We start from the raw sequence: 21,939 nt of genomic DNA, 5'->3' as shown, positions 1-21,939 counted from the left end.
CTTCTAACATTTCTTTTTTATTCTTTTCTAGAGTCTCCATCTCTACATTACCCATCTATTCTAGCATGTTGTACACTTTTTTTTTATTAGAGCCATTAGCATATTAATCATAGTTATTTCAAACTCCCTGTCCAGGGGCACCTGAGTGGTTCAGTCAGTTGGGTGTCTCTCAGGTCATGATCCCAGATGCCTGGGATGGAGCTCTGCATTGGGCTTTCTGCTCAGCCAGCAGTCTGCTTCTTCCTCTCCCTTTGCCCCTCTGTCCACTTGTGCATATGCTCTCTCTCTCTTAAAAATTTTTAAATAAAAAATTAAATTAATAAATAAAAAATAAAATCCCAGTCCAATAATACATTAATCATGTTTTAAATTTTCTATATATTATGATGCTTTGACATCATAGGGGCCTTGTTAATCCTGGAAAGCCCTTCCCTGAGCTAGCTAAATTCTAAAGGTAAACCTACCTTTCTTTTTTTTTTTAATTTTTAAAAAGATTTTATTTATTTATTCATGAGAAACACAGAGAAAGAGACAAAGGCAGAGAGAGGAGCAGGCTTCACGTGCAGGGAGCCCAACGCGGTACTCAACCCCGGTCTCCAGGATCACGCCCTGGACTGAAGGTGGCGCTAAACCGCTGAGCCACCGGGGCTGCCCTAAACTCACCTTCCTCCCTTCCCTTCCCCTTCCCCTTCCCTTCCCCTTCCCTTCCCCTTCCCTTCCTTCCTTCCTTCCTTCCTTCCTTCCTTCCTTCCTTCCTTCCTTCCTTTCTTTCTTTCTTTTCTTTCTTTCTTTCTTTCTTTTTTTAGATTTATTTATTTATGAGAGAGAGAGAGAGATGCAGAGACACAGGCAGAGGGAAAAGCAGGTTCCATGCAGTGAGCCCGACCCGGGACTCCACGCGGGACTCCACGCGGGACTCCAGGATTGCCCCCTGGGCCAAAGGCAGGTGCTAAACCGCTGAGCCACCCGGGGATCCGCTAAACCCACCTTTCTTATGCAAACCACTCAATCCAAAGTCCATGTCTCCATCCATCTCCTTTATCTCTTAATATCAAGCCAATATTTCTCCTGCTCTAAGTGACCCCAGGGACAGGTACATAGACAACTAGAGACCACCACTATAACCAAAAGCTCACTACAAATCATTCAGATTAACCAATCCTAAGATGTTTGCCCTGTCCTGTCTTGCATTTACCACAGAAGATACAATAAAGGATTGTGTTCATGCTTTCTTTTGTCCTTTTGCCTCCTGACTGGCTCTGGTGCTCCCCTGTGTGGCCCTGTGTCTCATAGCATGTCCCCTCTTCTCAGGGATTGTGAGTAATGAACTCTTCTTTCAAGGCCATTTACTCTGTCCTCTTACCATACCTGATTAAAACAAAATCCTGGGAACATGTATGTTCCCTGCCATGTATGAATCTGGTTCTCATGTTGCTTTGTCTCCTCAGATTTGGGGGGTCATTTTTTGTTAGCTTTTTAGCATGACTTGTAATTTTTTCTTAAAAACAGGTAACGATGTACTGGATAATAGGAACTGAGGTGGATAGGTCTTTCATATGAGATTTTATGCTTATCTGGCTAGGAGTTAGGCTGTGTTTACTGTTTGCTATAGCTGTAGGTGTCAGAGATTTCAATTTCCTCTAATGTCCTTTTTGTCTCCTCCATTGTCTTGGGTTTCCCTTGAAACTCCTTCTTAAACAGAATCCAAGCCTTTCAATTCTTTCAGCTATAACCCACTGTTATTACATAGGAGTCCTATTGATATGGTGATAAGGTGAAAGGGAAAGCATCCTATCATCCTATGATTGGATCTCAGTATTCTAGTGGGCCTATGTCCCTGGGCTGTGACCTTCATGAGTGCCTCTCAGGTTTTTTCCCCCTTACGTGAGACAGGAAGACTGGAGGAGTCTTGGAGTTGGGTAATCCCCCTGCCCCAAAGTCATGTATGGCTTTGGTGAAGGCTTTTTCCTTGCTGGATAGGCTTTTGTTATGGAGAAACCTCTGAGCTTATTTAAAAATCATTACATTACCTTCCCTTGGCCAAACATGAGGGAATTTTTCTCTAGCCTTCACCATGAGAACCTTGTGGGGCTCCTGGATGTAAACTCCACAGAAGTCAGGAGCTCACCTTAGACTGGACTCTTAGGAGTTATTAACTCTCCAACTACCCACACTCAGCCTCTGGCAAGTCTTCAGTTATCATTGGAGTGTTCCTATCAGTTATTGGCTCCAGCAGCTCCTGACTTTTGTCTGTATTCACCTACCTCTCCAGTTTTTAGGGTGGCAGTTTGTTATGTGACCTCAATTCTCTGATGGAACTAAAAGTTTGTAGTTATTCGGGTCAGCCTTTTTCTTGTTGTTAGGATGGGAGAGATGACTTACAAGCTATTTACATGTTGTAAATAAAGTACCCTTGGGACGCCTGGGTGGCTCAGTGGTTGAGCACCTGTCTTTGACTCAGGGTGTGATCCCGCAGTCCTGGGATCGAGTCCCACATCAGGCTCCCTGCATAGAGCCTGCTTCTTCCTCTGCCTGTGTCTCTGCCTCTCTCTCTGTATCTCTCATGAATAAGTAAAATAAAATCTTTAAAAAAAAGTCCCCTCACCAGATTCTTCATCAGCAATATGCCTTCATTTTAAACTTAAAAATGTTGTCCATGCTTATCTTTCAACTAGAAAAGTGATTTGTATTTTAACTAAATAAGTACTAAAATTTAGTTACCACCTATGATCTACATAGACATCACTGTAACTTGTGCCGTCTGCATAAAATACTCAAACACGTTATAAAGTTACATCAATTTGATTGAACAAATCAGTCTTTTGACACCAATTAGGTTGGCGGTGTGTTTAGGGATAAATACTGGACATAACACATGCTCTTAATATGTATACTACAGTATAACAATATCTTATGTTTACTAGTTAAAATAATCCTACCAAAAGAATAAAGCCATATTGAAAATTGGTATAGCCATTATGGAAAATATTATGGATTTTCCTCAAAAAGTTAAAAATAGAACTACCTTACCATCCAACAATTGCACTGCTAGGTATTTACCCAAAGAATATAAAAATGCTAATTCAGAGGGATACATGCACCCTAATATCTATAGCAGCACTATCTACAATAGCCAAATTATGGAAAAAGTCTAAGTGTTCACTGACTGATGATGGGTGGAGCTAAAGAGTATAATGCTAAGGAAAATAAGTCAGAGAAAGACAAATACCGTATGGTTTCACTCATATGTGGAGTTTAAGAAACAATACAAATGAGCAAAGGGAAAAGAGAGAGAGAGAGAGAGAGGCAAACCAAGAAACAAACTTTTAACTATAGAGAACTAACTGATGGTCACCAGAGAGGAGATGGTTGGGTGGGGGAGTGGATTAAATAGAGGATGGGGATTAAGGAGTGGACTTGTGATGAGCATCAGGTGTTGTATGGAAGTGTTGTATACCTATATTGTACACCTGAAACTAATATTACACTGTCTGTTAAGTAACTGGAATTTAAATTAAAACTAAACAAAAGAACAAAGCTGTATTTTGTAGAAAAGCTGTCTAAAAAAAAAAAAAGCTGTCTACACTGCTTTAGTTTTTTAAAAAGAGTTTTATTGAGGTATAATTTATATACCATAAAATTCACCTGTTTTAAGTGTGTAATTCAATAACTTTTAAAGAAAATTTACAGAGTTGTACAATTATCACCACAACCCAATTTAGAATATTCCCATCATTCCAAAGGGATCTTTCATGCCCATTTGCAGTTTATCATCATTCCTGTTTATAGCCTTAGGCAATCACTGCTTTCTTTCTTTATAGATTTTCCTTAACTATACATTTCATATATATGAAATCATATAGTATGTAGACTTGTTCATCTGGCTTCTTGCACTAAGCATAATGATTCTGAGTTTCATCCATATTTTAGCATATATCAATACTTCATTTCTTTCTTTTTTTAAATATTTTATTTATTCATGAGAGACACACAGAGAGAGGCAGAAACACAGGCAGAGGGAGAAGCAGGCTCTACGCAGGGAGCCCGACGTGGGACTCGATCCTGGGTCTCCAGGATCATGCCCTGGGCTGCAGGCAGTGCTAAACCGCAGTGCCACCAGGGCTGCCCCTACTTCATTTCTTTTTATTGCTGAATAATATTCCCTTATGTAGATATACACATCTTATTTATCCATTCATCAAATAATGAACATCTGGATTATTTCCACTTTGGGGCTATAATGAATAATGCTGCTATGAACATGTTTATGCAAGTGTTTATGTGGATATATACTTCCATTTCCATTGGGTAATTAGAAGTATGGCCAGGTCATCTGATACATGTATATTTACCTTTTTAAGAAACTTTCGAACAATTTTCTAAAGTAGCAATGCCATTTTACATTCCCACCAGCAATGTTCGAGGGTTCCGGTTTCTCCACATGTTTTCCAAACTTCTTATTGTCTGTCTTTTTTAGTATGGCCATTTTAATGTGTGGATGTGTGGATGTGAAATGGTATCTCATAGAGTGTGGATGTGAAATGGTATCTCATAGAGGTTTTAATTTAAATTTAATTTGAGGAGAGCCCTGGTGGCTCAGCGGTTTAGTGCAGCCTTCAGCCTAGGGAGTGATCCTGGAGACTTGGGATCTCGTCTCACATCAGGCTCCCCGCTTGGACCCTGCTTCTCCCTATGTCTGTGTCTCTGCCTCTCTCTCCTTCTGTGTCTCTCATGAATAAATAAATAAAATCTTTTTTAAAAAAATAAATTTTATTTTAGTATCTTTTCATATGCTTATTTATTAGCCATTTGTATGTCTTTGTTGAAATGCCTTTTTAAATCTTTTGACAAAAAAAAATTTTTGACCATGTTAAAATTCAGTTGTCTTCTTATTGAGTTGTAAAGTTTCTTTATATATTCTTAACACAAGTCCTTAATCAGAAACATGATTTGCAGGTATTTCTCCAAGTCTGAGGCTTAAATTATAATTTTCTTAATGGTTCTTTTAGGTACAAAAGTTTTTAATTTTTATGAAGTCCAATTTATCAATTTTTCTCTTATGGATTGTGCTTTTAGTATCATATGTAAGAATTTGTGCCTAACCAAAGACTTTCCCTGTGTTTTCTCCTAAAAGTTTTATAGTGTGGAATCTCAAATTTAGGCCTATTGCTCATTTTAAATTATTTTTGTGTATGGTGTGAGGTTAAGGATCTAAATTTATCTTTTTGCATGTAGATTTTCAGCATCATTTGTTGAAAAGACATTTTCCTCCAGTTGCTTTGGAATTTTTGTTGACAATCAATTGATCAGGTTTAGTTTTAAATTTTAATTAAAATTCAGTGTCTCAGTTGTTCTAAACACATTTCAAGACTTTAATAACCACATTTGGCTGGTAGCTACTGCACTGAACAGTAAAGCTCTGGGGACACAAAGATGAAAATATTACAGTCTCTGACCCCAAAAACCTTACAGTCTGGTAAAACAAACTTAAGAAAATCAAAACAGAGTATAAAATGAGCAACATGCTAAAAATAAAAAGCATTAGCAGAGGGGGAAGGGGAATATTTGTGAATATATTAAACAAGTAGCTATATATATTGGTCAGGGATCTCCAAAAACAAAGCCAATAGGAGATATTATAAGAAATTAGCTCACACAATTATGGAGGCTAAGAAGTTCCACAATCTGTTGTTTGTAAGCTGGAAACCCAGGAATGCTGGTGGTTCAGTAGCAGCCCTAATCCAAAGATCTAAAAGCCATGGAGAGTCAATGGTGTAAGTCCTAGTCCGAGGACATAAGATCAACATCCCTTCCTCCACCTATTTGTCCTGTTCTGGGACTCAATAGATTGGATGAGGCCTATCCACATTGGGGGGGGGAACCTACATTACTCAGTCTACTGATTCAAATGTTAATCTCATCTGGAAACACCCTCACAGACATACCCAGAAATAATTTTTTTTAATTAATTTATTTATTTATGAGAGAGAGAGAGAGAGAGAGAGAGAGGCAGAGACACAGGAGGAGGGAGAAGCAGGCTCCATGCGGGAGCCTGATGTGGGACTCGATCCCAGGACTCCAGGATCACGCCCTGGGCCAAAGGCAGGCGCCAAACCACTGAGCCACCCAGGGATCCCCCCAGAAATAATATTTAACCAAATATTTGAGCACCTTGTGACTCAGTCAGATTTACACATAAAATTAATCATTACACTATACATAAAAGTACTCATAAACATTGACTCAGAAATCTATCTCTTAGCATTTGACAAAATCATTCAAAAGACAAAGTAAATATTTATACATGTATATGTGTTTACATGTGTATATGTATACATATATGTTTATTATATGTTATAAAACATTATAAGTTAAAAAAACTACAAAGGGTGTTGGAGAGTGACTGTCAGTAGGTATGAGATTTCTTTTTGGGGTGATGAAATGTACCAAAATTAAAGGTGATGGTCATACAACTCCAAGTACACTAAAAACTAGTGAATTGTACACTGTAAAAGGGTGCATTTTGTAGTATATGAATTATATCTCAATAAAGATGTTATAGGGCAGCCCCGGTGGTGCAGCGGTTTAGCACCGCCTGCAGCCCAGGGCGTGATCCTGGAGGCCCTGGATCGAGTCCCACGTCGGGCTCTCTGTATGATGACTGCTTCTCCCTCTGCCTGTGTCTCTGCCTCTCTCTCTCTCTGTCTCTATGAATAAATAAAAATAAAATCTTAAAAAAAAATAAAAATAAAGACGTTATAAAAAATATAAACAATCACGGAACGCCTGGGTGGCTCAGTGTTTTAGTGCCTGCCTTCGGCCTAGGGCATGATCCCGGAGTTCCGGGATTGAGTCCCACATTGGGCTCCCTGCATGGAGCCTGCTTCTCCCTCTGCCTGTGTCTCTGCCTCTCTCTCTCTCTGTGTCTCTCATGAATAAATAAATAAAATATTTTTAAAAATATATAAACAATCTAAATATTCAATAAGTAAATTTTCATATTCTCAGAAATTTAAAAAATAGCCCCATAGCTCCATTTATTGATATGTAGCTTCCTTTATATGCCAAGTACTATTCTGAACACTTACATGTATTAATTCAGTGGTTTTCAAAGTGTTATCCTCAAACCAGTAGCATCAGATATGCAAATTTGGGTACCCCACCTAACCTATGGAATTGGAATCTTTGAGGATCTCTGAGGCTGGGACCTAAGAAACTGTGTTTCAACAAGCCTTCCATGTGATTCTGCAGCATGGCCAAGTTTGAGGTATCACTGAACTTACTTAATCCTCACAGCAAACCCATAAGATTGGCAATAATGTTTTTGTCCTCATTTTACAGATATTAGTGGAATATCTACAGTCATAAATATGATAAAATCTAAGATTGTAGAAACACAGAATGCTCACTGATAGAACATAAGTTTGTATATAGTATGTACACACAGAGAAAAATATCTCTCACACACACACGTTCTCTACTTGGAAAGAAGTAGAGAAATAAAAATAGTTAACGTGATTGGATAGGAAACCTTGGGTGTCATTTTTTTTTTAAGATTTTATTTACTTATTCATGAGACAGAGAGAGAGGCAGAGACACAGGAAGAGGGAGAAGCAAGCTCCCTGCAAAGAGCCCAATGCGGGACTCAAGCCCAGGACCCCAGGATCACACCCTGAGCCGAAGGCAGACACTCAACCACTGAGCCACCCAGGCATCCTGAAGAGACCTTTATTTAATACAGAAGGCTTGTTTAATTCACTTCACAAAAGCATGAACAGATGATGCATCTCTTCTGTAACTTTTTAAAAAATATTTTTATTTTATTTATTTGATGCAGAGAGAGAACCAGAGAGCACAAGTGGGGGAAACAGCAGAGGGAGAGGGAGAAGCAGGCTCCCCATGGAGCAGGGAGCCCCATGCAGGGCTTGATCCTGGGACTCTGGAATCAAGGTCTGAGCCAAAGGCAGCTGTTTTACCAACCAAGCCACTCAGGCACCACTCTCCTGTAACTACTTAGAGACAAACTGAATTAACACTAACACCAACTACGATAGAGGAATACTTAACTGCAAGAGCTAAAAAAAAACCTCTGCTCAACAAAGTTGTGATGACAACCAACAAACCATTAAAGACATGGATTCCCAAACATGGCTAAGGATGGGTTACAGGGGTGACCGACTACATCTCACAGCACAGCATCATAGACAGGGTAGGGCCAAGGGGGCCTGGAAGGGTCGGTTGACATGTTAACTGTGATGCATAAAACTGAATCTTACAGCAGGGCAGAAGATATAGATCTTTACCTCTCAGAGAGCTTTATCTGTACTGGTAGTTCATGCTGTGGTCTATGCTATGTGATGACTAGGAGGAGTGAGGAGGGCCTGCGTTGTGCCTAGAGGGGCAGACAGAAAGAGTCCTGACCAAGTCAGGAAGATAGGAAAACCCAGCCTGGGATAAGGGAGCTATACATAGTCCAGTCCAACCTGTGAAGGGATAAGCTGTGACCAGGTTATGAAGTGTCTTTAAATGTCAGCCAGAGGACCCTAGGCTTTGTCTCAGAGACAACATGGAGCCCTAGAAGTTTCTACAAATGACAGATAAGTAAGAAATGGTACTTTAGAAAATGGAGTCTGCCAGCCATTTGGTGCAATGAACAGTTGGAAGACTAATCAAGGTGCTGTTGCAATTATGCAGGTATGAAAAGGGGCACAACTGAACAGGTAGACTGCAAGGAACTAAGAATTACTAGATGGGACCTACTGAAATGGGGTAGATCTTGGAGAATGTTGTCACTGTGGATGCTAGAAGGAAGTCCAGACTGGCTCGGCAGCTGATAAAACGAGTATGTCTGTTAAATAGTCAGGAAGATGTTCTAACAAGGGGGCACTAGAACAGGTTTGGAAAGCTAAGCAGACTAGTGGTAAGGATAGATATCACTCAGGGCACCTGAGTGACTCAGTCAATTAAGCATCTGCCTGTGGCTCAGGTCATAATCCCGGGATCCTGGGGTCCAGCCCCACATCAGCAGCTTGCTGCTGCTCCATAGGGAACCTACTTCTCCATCCTCTCTGTTGCTCCCCCTGCTTGTGCCCTTTCCCTCTCAAATAAATAAATAAAATCTAAAAAAAAAAAAAGAAAAAAGAAAAAAATAGATAACACTCACTGAACATTTGCTGTTTGTTGGCAGCTGTGCTTATAACTTGTTTTCTTTTCCCTTAGCTTTCTTGAGGTGTAGTTGACAAATAAAAATTGTGTGTATTTAAGATGTACTATACGATGTTTTGATACATATATACATTGTGAAATGATTACCACAATCAAGCTAATTAACAAATCTATCACCTAATATAATTACCTTTTTCTTTTGGAGGTGGTGTTAAGAACAATTAAGATGTACTCTCAGCAAATTTCAAGTACACAATACAGTATTGTTAACTATAGACACTGCGATATACATCAGATCACCCGAATATATACATTTTGCATGTCTGAAATTTTGTACCCTTTGAACACTTCCCTCAGAGGTTGGTAAGCACCATTCTACTCTGTTTCTGAGACTTCAACCTTTTAGATTCCACATACGAGTGAAATCATGCACTTATTTCCACATGTACTTATTCCACATATGAGTGAAATCCTGTGACTTATTTCACTTATCATAATGTCCTCCAGTTCCATCCATGTTGTCACAATAATAAGATTTCCTTCCTCTTAAAGACCGAATAATATTCCTTGTGTGTGGAGTCAGATTTTCTATATCCATTCATCCATTGACAGACACTTAGGCTGTTTCCATGATTGACAATTGTAAATAATGCTCCAATGAGCATGGGAGAGGAGGCAGATATCTCTTTGAGATGGTGATTTCATCCCCTTTGGATATATACTCAAAAGTAGGATAACTGGGTCATGTCATAGTTTTATTTTTAATTTTTTGAGAAACCTCAATTTTTTAAGTAACTCCACATACATGATTCTTAAGCCAAGCGTATGGAATAGATATTACCATCCACCTGTTACAGTAAAACTGAGGTTTAATGCTGAGGTTCCAAGCAAGATCTTCCTGGTTCCAAAGGCTGTGCCCTTTCCTCTGGATTAGTGGTTTCAAATATCAATGTGCATTAAATCACTTGGGGGGGAGTATCTTGTTAAAATACAGATTATGTTTCAATAGACCTGTGTTGGGCCTGAGATCTACAGTTCCAGCAAGCTCCCACTGATGCAGATGCATGAGTTCATGGATCACATTTTGAGTCACAAGACTTTGCAGGACACTCATTTTTTTTTCCTCAGAGCGGTTAAGTAATTCACCCAAGTCACACAGCTGGTCCATAGTAGAACCAGGGTTTTTGAACACAAGTCTATTTGATTACAAAACCTATGTTCTTAGATATTAAGATATGTTGTCTCCTTTTATTAGCAGGAGACAGGGCCCCCAGCTTCCCGTGTGGGGCTTAAGGGAAAAATCTAATCTCTAATCTCTGGGTAGATGGGAGCCAGAAAAACTAAGAGGGTTACCAAGACAGGGCCTCTGGCAGAGGGAACACAACCAGGGCTCAGTTACCAGACTGGGGCACAGGGTGGGGCCCAAGTCTTAGGAACAAGATAGAGGCTAAGTTTCTGGAACTATGCACAGGGGCAAGGATAACTAGATGCTGAAACTCCAAGTCCAGCTGGAGCTCACTTTATGCCTCCTGTGTGGGGCCTGATCAGGGACAGGACTGACCTGCAGGTGAGACAAAGTAGAGCAGAGGAGAAAATAGACACAGAGTTGTGAGCCAGGGCACCTTCCTACCTTCCTCCCCAGGATCCTTGGCACTCCCCAGAGAGGCTAGGCTTTCTTACAGCTCACCTGTATCCTGGGGGGGCTATCAACCCCATTCCCTGCACTCTCATTTCCCACCCTCCATTCTCTTGATTTCAAGCCTTCCTCTCATCTCAGTCCTCCATTGTGCACACTCCCTGTTTGTACAACAGGATAGTTCCATGTTTCAACACCTTAACCTATCAACCTTGCTCTATTAGGACTCATAAAAAAAAGTCTGCTTTTCTCCCCGCCCCCCCCATCCCTCACTCATTTTTCTTCCCTTTGATTGGCCAGGGCATAGGGTAGGTCTCTGGGAAGTCAGAAAGCAGTATTAGTATTACTATTAGCAGTACTAGTACTAGTACTAGTATTAGACTCAGTGCATCTGCAGTGGGGTATGAGAGGCCCATGGGAGCAGCATAGAGCAATGTGAGAGTTGAGAGTAGGGTATTTCAGATGCTTCTGGGCTTATACTTTTGCATCAGGAAAGCAGCCATCCATGCTACACCAGCTGTCGACTCAAGGGCTGCATCAGATCATCAACTATATTAGGATCTTGGACAGAACTTTTGATTGACTTTTGGCTAAAGGCCACCTCAGAACTTCCACAACAAAGGACAGATACAAATGTGAGTTAAAGAATAAGTTATAGAGCCTAAAACAGAAAAATGACCAGATAAATTTTTGAGCATGAAACATGAGACATTTCAGAATTGCCTTTGCCAAAGAAATGATCAGAGATTATCAAGTCTTGTATACAGATACAGATAATAGCTTCTGCTACATACTAGGATGATTTCCCATGACCTGAGAATCCACCATGTGCGTGCTATCACTTCTGCCCCCAAGAAGAGTCTCTGTCCAAGTTAGTCTCTCCTAAAAGGAGAATGTCCAAGGGGCAAAAAGAGCCAGGGCAGAAAGAGGATGTTTGTCGACATCTTCTTAGAAATCCTTTATCAGCCTCCTTGAGTCACCTTAAAATTCATTTTGGAAAAAAAAAAATTAATTTTGATTCATTTTTGAGAGCTGATTACTGGTTAGCCTCTGGAGACTCTGGTAACCATGCAAATGCAAAAAAAGAAAAAAATCATGCAAATGCAAGATGAGAAGAGACCTCTGGAATCAGAAGCCTCCAAAAACTACAAACATTTAATTTTTGTATATCCCAGTTAAATAAAAATCTCAATGTATATTTTATCCATACACATAAAAGGGCCTGTATGGATACCCTCTAACTACTAACCGTGGTCACCTTTGTGGAATGGGACTGTGAATAGGAAAGAGGTTTCGCTCCTTTTGCCCTATAGAAGATGCACTGTTTGAACATTCAAAGTCATGAGCATTTCTTTTATATTAAGGACAAAGGAGAGGAGGAAGGGAGGGAGGAAAGAAAAAGAGATTTGAAAGAGAAAAGAATATACAGAAAGGCAAAAAATACAAAGAGAGGGAGTGAGAGAAAGAAAGGGAATAAGAGAGAAAAGGAAGAAGAGGAGCTCCCTCTACCCTCGCCCTGAATAAGATCCAGGGAATCTCATCTATGTCCCTTATCCTGCAGGAGCAGTTGGAGCCCTCAGAGGAACACAGAACAGCAGCTGTCCACCTTCTTTGGTGTATTATTCATCACGTATTTATTTTATTTCAATTTGCCAGAGTTGAAAGAGCTCAAGATAAAAATACACATAGTTTTAGACATTTAAAATATTTTTTTAAAAAGATTTTATTTATTTATTCATGAAAGACACAGAAAGAGGCAGAGACACAGACAGAAGGAGGAGCAGGCTCTCTGCAGGGAGCCCGATGCAGGACTCCTCAGACCCCGGGTTCACGCCCAGGGCTGAAGGCAGAAGCTCAACAGCTGAGCCACTCAGGTGTCCCTGGCCATTTAAAATATTAAACAATGAACAACATTTAGGGAGACTTAGGAACAAGAGGCAGGGGAAGGGAACACATAAAAAGAACATGTTGAGCAAGAAAGAAATAGCAGGTTCAAGTAAACAGCAACACATACCAGTCTGTTTAAAAACCCCAGGAGGCCTCTACTCCTTGTCTAAGCTCTGAAACCTTGTTCCCTAGAGGCTGGGCCAGAAAGGTAAACCTAGAAGACTTAGTCTCCCTTTTTCCTTCAGAATGCCTGCAGCATTGGCCAGTTACCATGGATGTGGTTGCTCAAGACCCAACCCTCTGTTCAGGATCCATCTGGCACTTACCTTCCACAGAGGCCTCCCCTCATTGCCCTCTGCCCTGCTGCTCTGCCTTCAGGGACAGCACTTCTCCATTCCTGTACTTATGTCCTAAAGTTTTCTGTTATTTTGCATATGCTAACTATTGTCACTCTGGACCTGTGATCATGTTGGCCACGTGTTCATGGATCTGAAAACTTTGAGGACAAGGAGGCCTCTGACCTGGCCCTTCACCCCTTTCAGTGTCTAGGGGCTGCCTGGTCCACAGAAAATGTGCAGTGACCTTCCCTCCCCTTCTCATCATCTCTCCATGCTCTCCCCCAGTGACATTGCCAGAAGCCAAGAAGGGACCATGGTTAACAGATGACCACACAGGCACGGCTGTCTAATTCTAGCCAAGGGCATGAGGGAAAGGACAGAACCCAGGGACCTGTGGCCTCTTCTATGAGAGGACACAGGGCTAATAATAGGAGGGGAGATTAGGGAGGGATTTGAACTGCATTGTTATCTCACAGGAATGGCCTTTCAGAGTCTTTTTTTTTCCAAGCTCTTCCAAGACCGGCACCACCCCCTCCTTTGCCCTGTGTCCCTCTGAAGGAGTGCTCAGTGTCTTTCACCACTTCTTTCTCTCCTCTTTCCATCTGCTCTTCTCTGTTATCCCCTGTCCATTCTCTCCCCATCCTGTCCTCCCAGCCCCAGTCTTCTTCTGCCCCTCCCCAGTCCTCATCCCTTTTCTATCTCCTGCACCTATTTTCCCTACTTCTCTGCCTTGATCTGCTTCCTTCCACCACTCCCACAAATCTTTCATACATATCCTCCTTGCCCACTTCTGGGCACCACTCCCAGCCCCTCTCCTCCCAGGCACCTCACTGTCTTCAGCTTCAAACACCAGACCTGTTTTCTAAGCTGGTGGACTTTGTCTCCCCTTTCCTAACACATTTGAACCAGCTTCTCCTTCTGCCTCTGTCCCCTTGCTAAGCCCTCCCTCAAAGCTGAGCTGCACAGGTGCAAGTAAAAGAGAGATTGGGGTGGGCTGACAGACTCCACTCCCCTAACAACTAAAAATCACCACCACCAGATACCAGGCATTGGGATACCTCTGAGAACAAGACTCAGGGCACACAGGCCATAGGAGACACCTCCCTGAGCCGAGCCACAGCTATTCTTAGGAACCCAGTACCACAAAAGGGCCTTTTGCTGTATTTCACACCACGCCCACGGAGCTGCTCTTGGGAGCCAAACTGTAATCTCAGAAACAAGGGGCCCAAGTTCGGGGAGGTCAGGCTGGAAACTGTGCCCCCAGCCCAAACTTCTCAAACCTATGAGACTCTGCCCTTGGGGCAAGGTCACCTCCCCGCCATGACACACAGCCACAGCCACACAGCCACACAACTCTGCCACTCTCTCTGCATTCTTGGCCTATTCACTCTACAGCTGAACCTCAGCTCTGCTGGCCCCTACCCCTACCCCCCCACAGTACCTCCTGGTCTGCCCCTCTCACTCAGGCTCCCAAAGGACCCTTTTCTGGCTCTCCCCTACTCCCAACAAACCAACTGCCTCACCATCTTGCTTCCTCCCCATTCTTCCTGCTCAGAATGGTTCAGGCTGTTTTGATCTAGTAAATCCTCAGCCTGTTTGATAAAGGCCTTTCCTTCCTTGCTGTTGGTAGGGAAGCTAAGATCCCAGCTCTGGTGCTTTCAGGGTGGAAGAGACTGACCAGCTCTCAATCTTCAGTCTGGTCTGTGGTTCTGAGGTGTTCTGGCAGTCAGGCTGTCTGCTGCCCCTGAAAAACTCCCTTAGGAGAAAACAGCAGCCAGCTTCCCGGGCTCCTCCTTTGTTCCCAATCAGGTCCGGGGAAGTTGCTTGCGACCCGCCCTCAGGGCTGAAAGGACCCACTTAATGTGGTAATGTGGGTATCTCTTCGTGTTCTTAATCAGTTGCTAATAGTTGTATGGATTTTGCCACAAGTGCAGCAAAGGGCAGGAATTAAATAGAAGGGTCAGCCTTCCACCCTACCTCCCGCTGCAAGGAACCAGCAGCAATCCCCTGGCAGGGTTATGGGCTGGGGCAGGTGGAGGCACCTGCACAGTCAAAGCGGCAACATCATCATTCCAGGTAAAATAAAAATAGTGAGGCATTAGCAAGCAGAAGAAGCTGAATGACAGGCGCTACTTGTGCTTCTGGTTCACTCTCTAGGGTGAGATCCCTGCCCTCCAGCCCTACTTTGTCCTCATATAGTGGGCCACAGGAGGCCAGGACCTTTCTCAGGCAAGTGGGTAAGGATCACAGGATGACAGCATGGCTGCTCCAAGCTTTGCTCTGAGCTCCTGAGAAGTGTGTTTGGAGGTGAGGGGGAGTTGGCTGAGCCTTTCGCTTGCAAGCCTGCTTTATGGTGGTGCGTACCACAACTCTCCAGGTATCCCAAACCACCACTCAGGCTTCCAGAGAGAGAAAGGCAGGTAGGAAAACAACTGGAAAATGCAAAAGGGAATGGGAAACAAAATAAGGGTATTTCTTATCACCTCTCTTCATGAGTTCAGGATTGCCCGATCTTTTTTTTTTTAACGTTTTTAAGATTTTATTTATTTATTCATAAGAGACACACAGAGAGAGGCAGAGACACAGGCAAAGGGAGAAGCAGGCTCCATGCAGGGAGCCCGACGTGGGACTCAATCCCAGGATCTGGGATCATGACCTGAGCCGAAGGCAGATGCTCAACCGCTGAGCCACCCAGGCGTCCCAGGATTGCCCGATCTTAAAAGCACAACTAACTGTGTTACTTGACCCTCTTCCCTTTTAGTTTCTGTCTAATCTCTTTTATTTCACTGCCAAGCTCCTCAAATACACGGTGGCCACTCACTGCCTCCACTGCCTGGCCGCTCATCCTTTTCCTAATACCTTCCTGCAGCCTGGCTCTGCCCTGTGACTCTATGGAAGGTCCTTGCTCCAATGTCACCCAAGTTCCTTATCTCTGTCTCCCTGCCACTCAGCCTTTCTTTGGCATCTGACACTGTGGCCACCTGCTCCTCTTGAAACTTCTGGCTTCTAGGAAACTGCCCTTCTCCTGTACTCCTTGGTTCTTGAATGTCCTTCTCCCTTCTCTGTGAACTTCTCTTTCTTCTCCCATCTTTGCACCATGAGTATCTCCTGGAGATTTTCCTCTTGTCTCCATCCCATGGCTCCTTCTGTGTGCCCTCCCCACCAATGCAGTAGGTCTCAGGCACCAGCCCTGACCCCTAGTCCCATTATTCAAGCTTCCTACAGGAGAGCAAAACGTCCTCCATTAGCTGCCCCTCCAAACCCCTACACCAAACATTTTGTCCTTCCTCCTGTCTGTGGAAAAGCTTGTCCCCGTTGCTACTACCCCCATCCTTGCCAACATCTTGTGGTCATGAGTCTTCCTTCCTCCTTTCCTGTGTCCAGTCTCTCAGCAAGGCATTTCTTTCTTCCTTAGAAACCCTTTCATCGGGCAGCCCCGGTAGCGCAGCGGTTTGGCGCCGCCTGCAGCCCGGGGCGTGATCCTGGAGACCCAGGATCGAGTCCCATGTCTGGCTCCCTGCATGGAGCCTGCTTCTCCCTCTGCCTGTGTCTCTGCCTCTCTCTCTGTGTTGCTCATGAATATATAAATAAAATCTTAAAAAAAAAAAAAAGAAACCCTTCCATCCTTGCCCCTTTCTCTTCACATTTGCTGGCCCTGCCCTCCTCCCAACCTTGATTGCTACTCTCCCCTCCTCTGTGTCTCCCTGCCTCCAGCCTCTTCTCCCTCAAAGCACACAATAATACCCCTGCTTGGCCCCTCCGATTCTACTGTCATGATGTCATAGTGACTATCCCCGATTCAGAGCTCTGGTCATTTTTCATTATATATTGTCCACTTTACTGGTCCGGGAAACAGGGCAGCATTGGTAGAAAGCACCCTGTAGCAAGACAGACCTAGATTTGAATCCTAGTGCCACACTTGCTGCTTGACCTTCAGCAAACATCTTGGCCTCTCTCAACCCTGTTGCTCAACCATAAAATGCAATTTAATTGGCAAGCAAGTGTAAGATAATATGTATAAAACACCAGGTTGTGCCTGGCACATGTTGACTTTCCACACACAAACAACCATTTCCCCTCTTCTAGAGTATGATCCCACCTCAATCTCCAGATTCCCCATAGTCCAACCAGGCATACATCATCTGAGTCTTCTTGACTTCACCATGCCTTTTGCCTGCCATGCTTTTTGGTCATGCTATGATTCTTAATCACCTACACCACATCCCCATTCCTAGTGTATCTCAAAGCCCTCCCCTCCCTTGGAGCCTGTTTCAGGTCCCCTCCTAGAAACCTTTGACTGTTCCAACCCACACTGAACAAGAGCTTCTCTGCTCTTAGGTTGTTCTGGATCTGGGCCACATCGTGTAGCCCTGAACCATTCTCCCTTGGTTTCTAGTATGTTGCCTGGCTTCCCAAGCTGATGGCAATGCCTGTGGGTCAGATGTCATGTATCCTTCTGTAGTCTCCACAGAACTGGGCATGCAGCAGAGTCAACAAGGCATCTGATTAAGTGACTGACTGGGACCCAGCTGGGGGGAAGAAGGATAAGACAGGCTGGAGGCTGGAAGGGAGGCACTCCTGGCAAGTTCACAAACACCAGTGCTCTGTCTTCAGACTGGCTATAGAAGGTAGCTCAGACTCTGTATCATAGGTGCGTACAGAGATGTATGCATACACAGATATATATGTATATATGTACGTAGGCATGTGTGCTTGTGTGCACTCACCTGCGTTTATAATTGAGGGTAGAGGTGGAGAGATAGGTGATGGGCCAGGGAGGCCTGCTTAAGAAAGTGGTGCCTCTAGCAGAAATAATGAAGTAGAGAATCCCTTCTCCCCTTGGGAAGGAGGGCAGATGGTTACTCAGCTTCCCCACTGAGCAATTACTATCGGCTCCTTGTAAATTGCATGGTCTTTCCGTATCTTGGGCTGATCTAGGCATGGCAGCTACAGGATACTGCCCCAGGGGTGCCTGTGACCAGAGCAGAGGTCCTTGGGTGAAGGAGCAGGGCTTGTGCTGGGGCTCTAGGAGAGGCCCAGCATAGAGAGTGCAGTGTAAGGCTCCAGCTCTAGACACCAAAATGTCTGGCAGGCAACTCTGGGATTCTGTTTCTCAGTTTGCCCAATTGTTTCACATCACAATACCCTGGCCATTCTCCTTCCAGAAGTGTCTAGCCCCCTCAGTATCCTAAGTCTGGCTCTAATTCAGTGATGAGTAGGACTGCTGAAGGAACCCAGGTCAGCTCCATCTCTGAAGGCTTCAATTTAATCTGCCTCCCCTCTACAACCCAGCTCCTGAATCCTAGAGCCAGCCCACCTCCACCAGGCAGTTCCACCCAGGATCCCTAAGATCCTCAGCCAGGACACATACAAAACAATGTAGCTGACAGTTGGTTTGAATGGCCAAGCAGCCTCCAGCTTGGGACCTCTGTTCCCATCAGGTATCCTTGTCCGATACCATCACTGAGCCTGGGTGACTCCTGGTGGACTGCAGTTCAACATATTGACCTCCCTTGAGGGCAAGCCCTTGGGCAGTAGTCAGGCACTGCTGCCTCTCCTGGCTTCAAGGCTTGACTGTAGGCCTGGACTGAGCCCAGGACAGCTTGAACACGTGGCCTCTTGGTCATGATGTTCCCAAGGGCAGCCCTGATCTGGGTGGAAGAGGCCACAGGATTCCTAGATCTCTGATCCACCCTGGCCTTGCACCAAGTTGACTTAACGAGGCTGAGAGAGATGTAAAGATGTAGAGGACCTATGGCAAGGTAACCAGTCCTACCACTTGTAGTCAGGTCTGTATTCCTAATGGTAAAAGCTGCCACTTCATGAGGGGCCACCATGTGTCTGGGACTGTGCTGGGTCCTTTACCTGTGCAAACCCTAAGGGACTTAATAGTCCTGAAGGGAAATGTGACCATCCCCGGGTTACAGATGACAAAACTGACTCAGTGAGTTGTGACTGATGTTGAACACACAGCTGGAAATGGCAGGTACAGGTGGGTTTTTTTTTATTTTTTAAGATTTTATTTATTTATTCATGAGAGACAGAAAGAGAGGTAGAGACATAGGCAGAGGGAGAAGCAGGCTCCTTGCTGGAAGCCCAATACGGGACTCAATCCCTGGACCCCAGGATCACAACCTGAGCCCACGGCAGATGCTCAACCACTGAGCCACCCAGGTGCCCACAAGAACGGATTTCAAAGTGGATCTTTGTTACTGACCCCAAAGCTCCCCAGGCTGTTCCTTGCCTCCCTTCTGAGGCTTCCAGCCTTGGCCATGCCCCACAAAGCCTTCCTTTTCAGGAGTTGTACCCCTGGAAACACTCCCTGGAGGCCAGACCCAGCTTCCCAAAGACCCCAAACTAAACTGAGCCAGCCCCAGCCCTGGCCCATGTCCTCTTCCCAGCTGTCCACTGCCTATCAGAAACCAGAGACTCTGGAGTAGAATGGGGCAGGGTACAGAGGGGTACAAAAGATTTTGAAGCTAGCAGGAAGACAAAAGAATGACAAGAAGGAACAGCTGTTTGTAAAGGGAAACCTGACACAGGCACAAAGCTCAGGCCCTAATCCCAGGCTCGTGTGGAGCCAGGGTAGGGGTCCCCCCAAGGTCAGGATTTTAGGGGTAGGCATATAGGAGCACTGGACCCCACCGCAGGGTGGGCTCCTTCTCCCATGTGTTCAAATAACTGATGCCTCATTCCTCTCCCTGGGCCAAACCCCCTGTCTCTCCCTACTCCTCTTTTGCTCCTGTTTCTGGGGTTGGGGGTTTCTTTCTGGATTCCCTCTTTCCATACTGAGGTCCATTCTAACTTACCCTAGTGTACCCCCTCATTCTCCATTCCTGGTGGTAATTTTAGCAACTTTTTCTCTGAACTCCTGCTGGCATGTCACAGCAAATGGCCCCTGTTTGGGCCTGACATTTGATCAGGGTGGTGACAGAGCTCAGACAAAGCGGGCACCATGCCGGGGGAGGGGAGGGCAGAGCAGGGCAGGAGAGACAGATCACCTTCCTTTCTCTCCAGGCCTTATATGGTCTACCTTGGTGAAGCTGCCCTCCCTCCAGCCCCTCTTTATTTATAGCATTTTGCTCTGCCCTCCTTTGTCTTGTCGGCTCTCACTCTACAGTACACTCTGCACGATCCCCACCCGCCCCCACATGGTGGGGCCCCCTGGCCCCTTACTCTCCCCACTCAGGAATGTGCATGCAAGCAAAAGCACTGGCTAGAAGCTGAGGTCCATATTGCACTTCTACAGACAGTTGAATAGACCTGTCAGGAGGAAGGGTCTTTATTTTGGTCCCTGTTAGATCCTTATTGACTAGAACAATGCCATATCAGTAGGCGTCCAATAAATACTTGTTGAATGAAGGGATCAGCAAAGCTGCAGCTAGTTGAAGGAAGAGAATCCTGACAGAGTCAAGGGAAGGTGCCTCAGGGCTGGGGAATGAGTGGGGTCTTTAAGGATATCAGACCCTCCAACCTGTCTCCAGATCCTGGGGAAATGAGGCAGAGAGCTTAGCAGCAGAGGGGGTAAGTTCCAGTCTGTAGTGGAGCGGTTGGAGCACTGTAATGCTGGAACACCAATAAGTCAGTGCCCTCCAAGCCCAAAAGAAGGAAACAAAGTTCAACTGATCTCCTAAACGTAGAAAAGACTTCCCAACTCCACGGTCAAGGAGGCTGGCCCATGGTGAAGACACTGACTTGGAAAGGGCTCGGCATCCTCTGGGTATCTCAGTTGCCCGCACCTATACTTGAGCCCTGGGAAATCTCACAGGGGCAGTGGCTTTGGGCTTGGGAAGCTGGATGGAGAGAATAAAAAGAGATTTTGCCCTTTGTCACCAAACCCTGAGGTCTCTACCAGTGGGCCTAATTCCTCAGCCCCTGGGAGGGCTTAGTCCAGATCCAAAGTTTGTTCTGCCTGGTGTGTTAGCAGCAGAGTCCACATTGGCCCCCCTCAGCAGACCTACCATTCACTTGCCTGTGCCTTCTGCTGTTCAAGGCCCACAGATGGTGCCTGGGTTACCAAGCAGTACCCCCTGGGGCCCCACCTGGATTTGCCCTTCCCTGCCCTGCCTACCCCACCTTCAAAATGTACCTGTTCTGCACACCCCATCCCCCAGGCCTGGCGCCCTCCTTCCAAACTGACAGCTAATCGGCTGGATTAAACCGCATGCGCTGAAGAGCTGTGCTAGGGAAGGAGGGGGATTTCAAAGCAAACCACGCAGTGGTTGCCTGGACACGGAGCCAGTGAAGCTTGCACGCACCGCACTGTAGCTAGAAGAGGGTGGCGTTAGCTGTGTTCTGTGCTTGTATGTTGAGGTCCTTTTCTTTATCTCCTTTGTGCTGCTTTTAAGGCCTGCAGGAAAGGAGGATATTTTTCCTGTCCTTCTGTCCCATTTGCCAGAACACCAGTCTCACCAGGTCTGGAGAGAGACCGCGCCACAGAACACAAGAGGATAGGTGGGCCAGGCAGCAGCTGTCTTTGTGAGGGGTCTCCTAGCTCAGAGCATCTATGTTATCTATGCCTCCAAGAATGTCTGGCTCTGAGCTAGAGCGTTCAGTACCTGAAGGCTGAGCCAGGAAAATGAGTCAGGCAAGGGGCTCCTCTAGGACCACCAGGCAGCAGCTGGGTCGGCCCTCTGAGTACAGTGGGTCCTGACCTCTGCCCTATCTGCTTAGCTCCCCGCACTGCCTGGAATCTCGCCCTGCCTAGCTGCATGACCTTAAAGAGGGCACTTCCCTTGTCCATAAAATGAAGGACTAACGAATGGCCTGCCTGGCTCTGAGGTTCGGTGACCTCAACACATTGCCTGGCTGGTCCAAGGAAATCAGTGCCCAAGCCAGAGTCCTCATCTCTAAGCTCCCTGGTCTTGTTCTTGCCACTTGGCTGGGAAAGCTCTTTCCAGCTGCCCTAGTCTA

The sequence above is a fragment of the Canis lupus genome, chromosome 8 (assembly GCF_003254725.2).
Source record: "Canis lupus dingo isolate Sandy chromosome 8, ASM325472v2, whole genome shotgun sequence".
In the NCBI taxonomy this organism is placed as follows: domain Eukaryota; kingdom Metazoa; phylum Chordata; class Mammalia; order Carnivora; family Canidae; genus Canis; species Canis lupus.
This window is presented reverse-complemented; position numbering follows the sequence as displayed.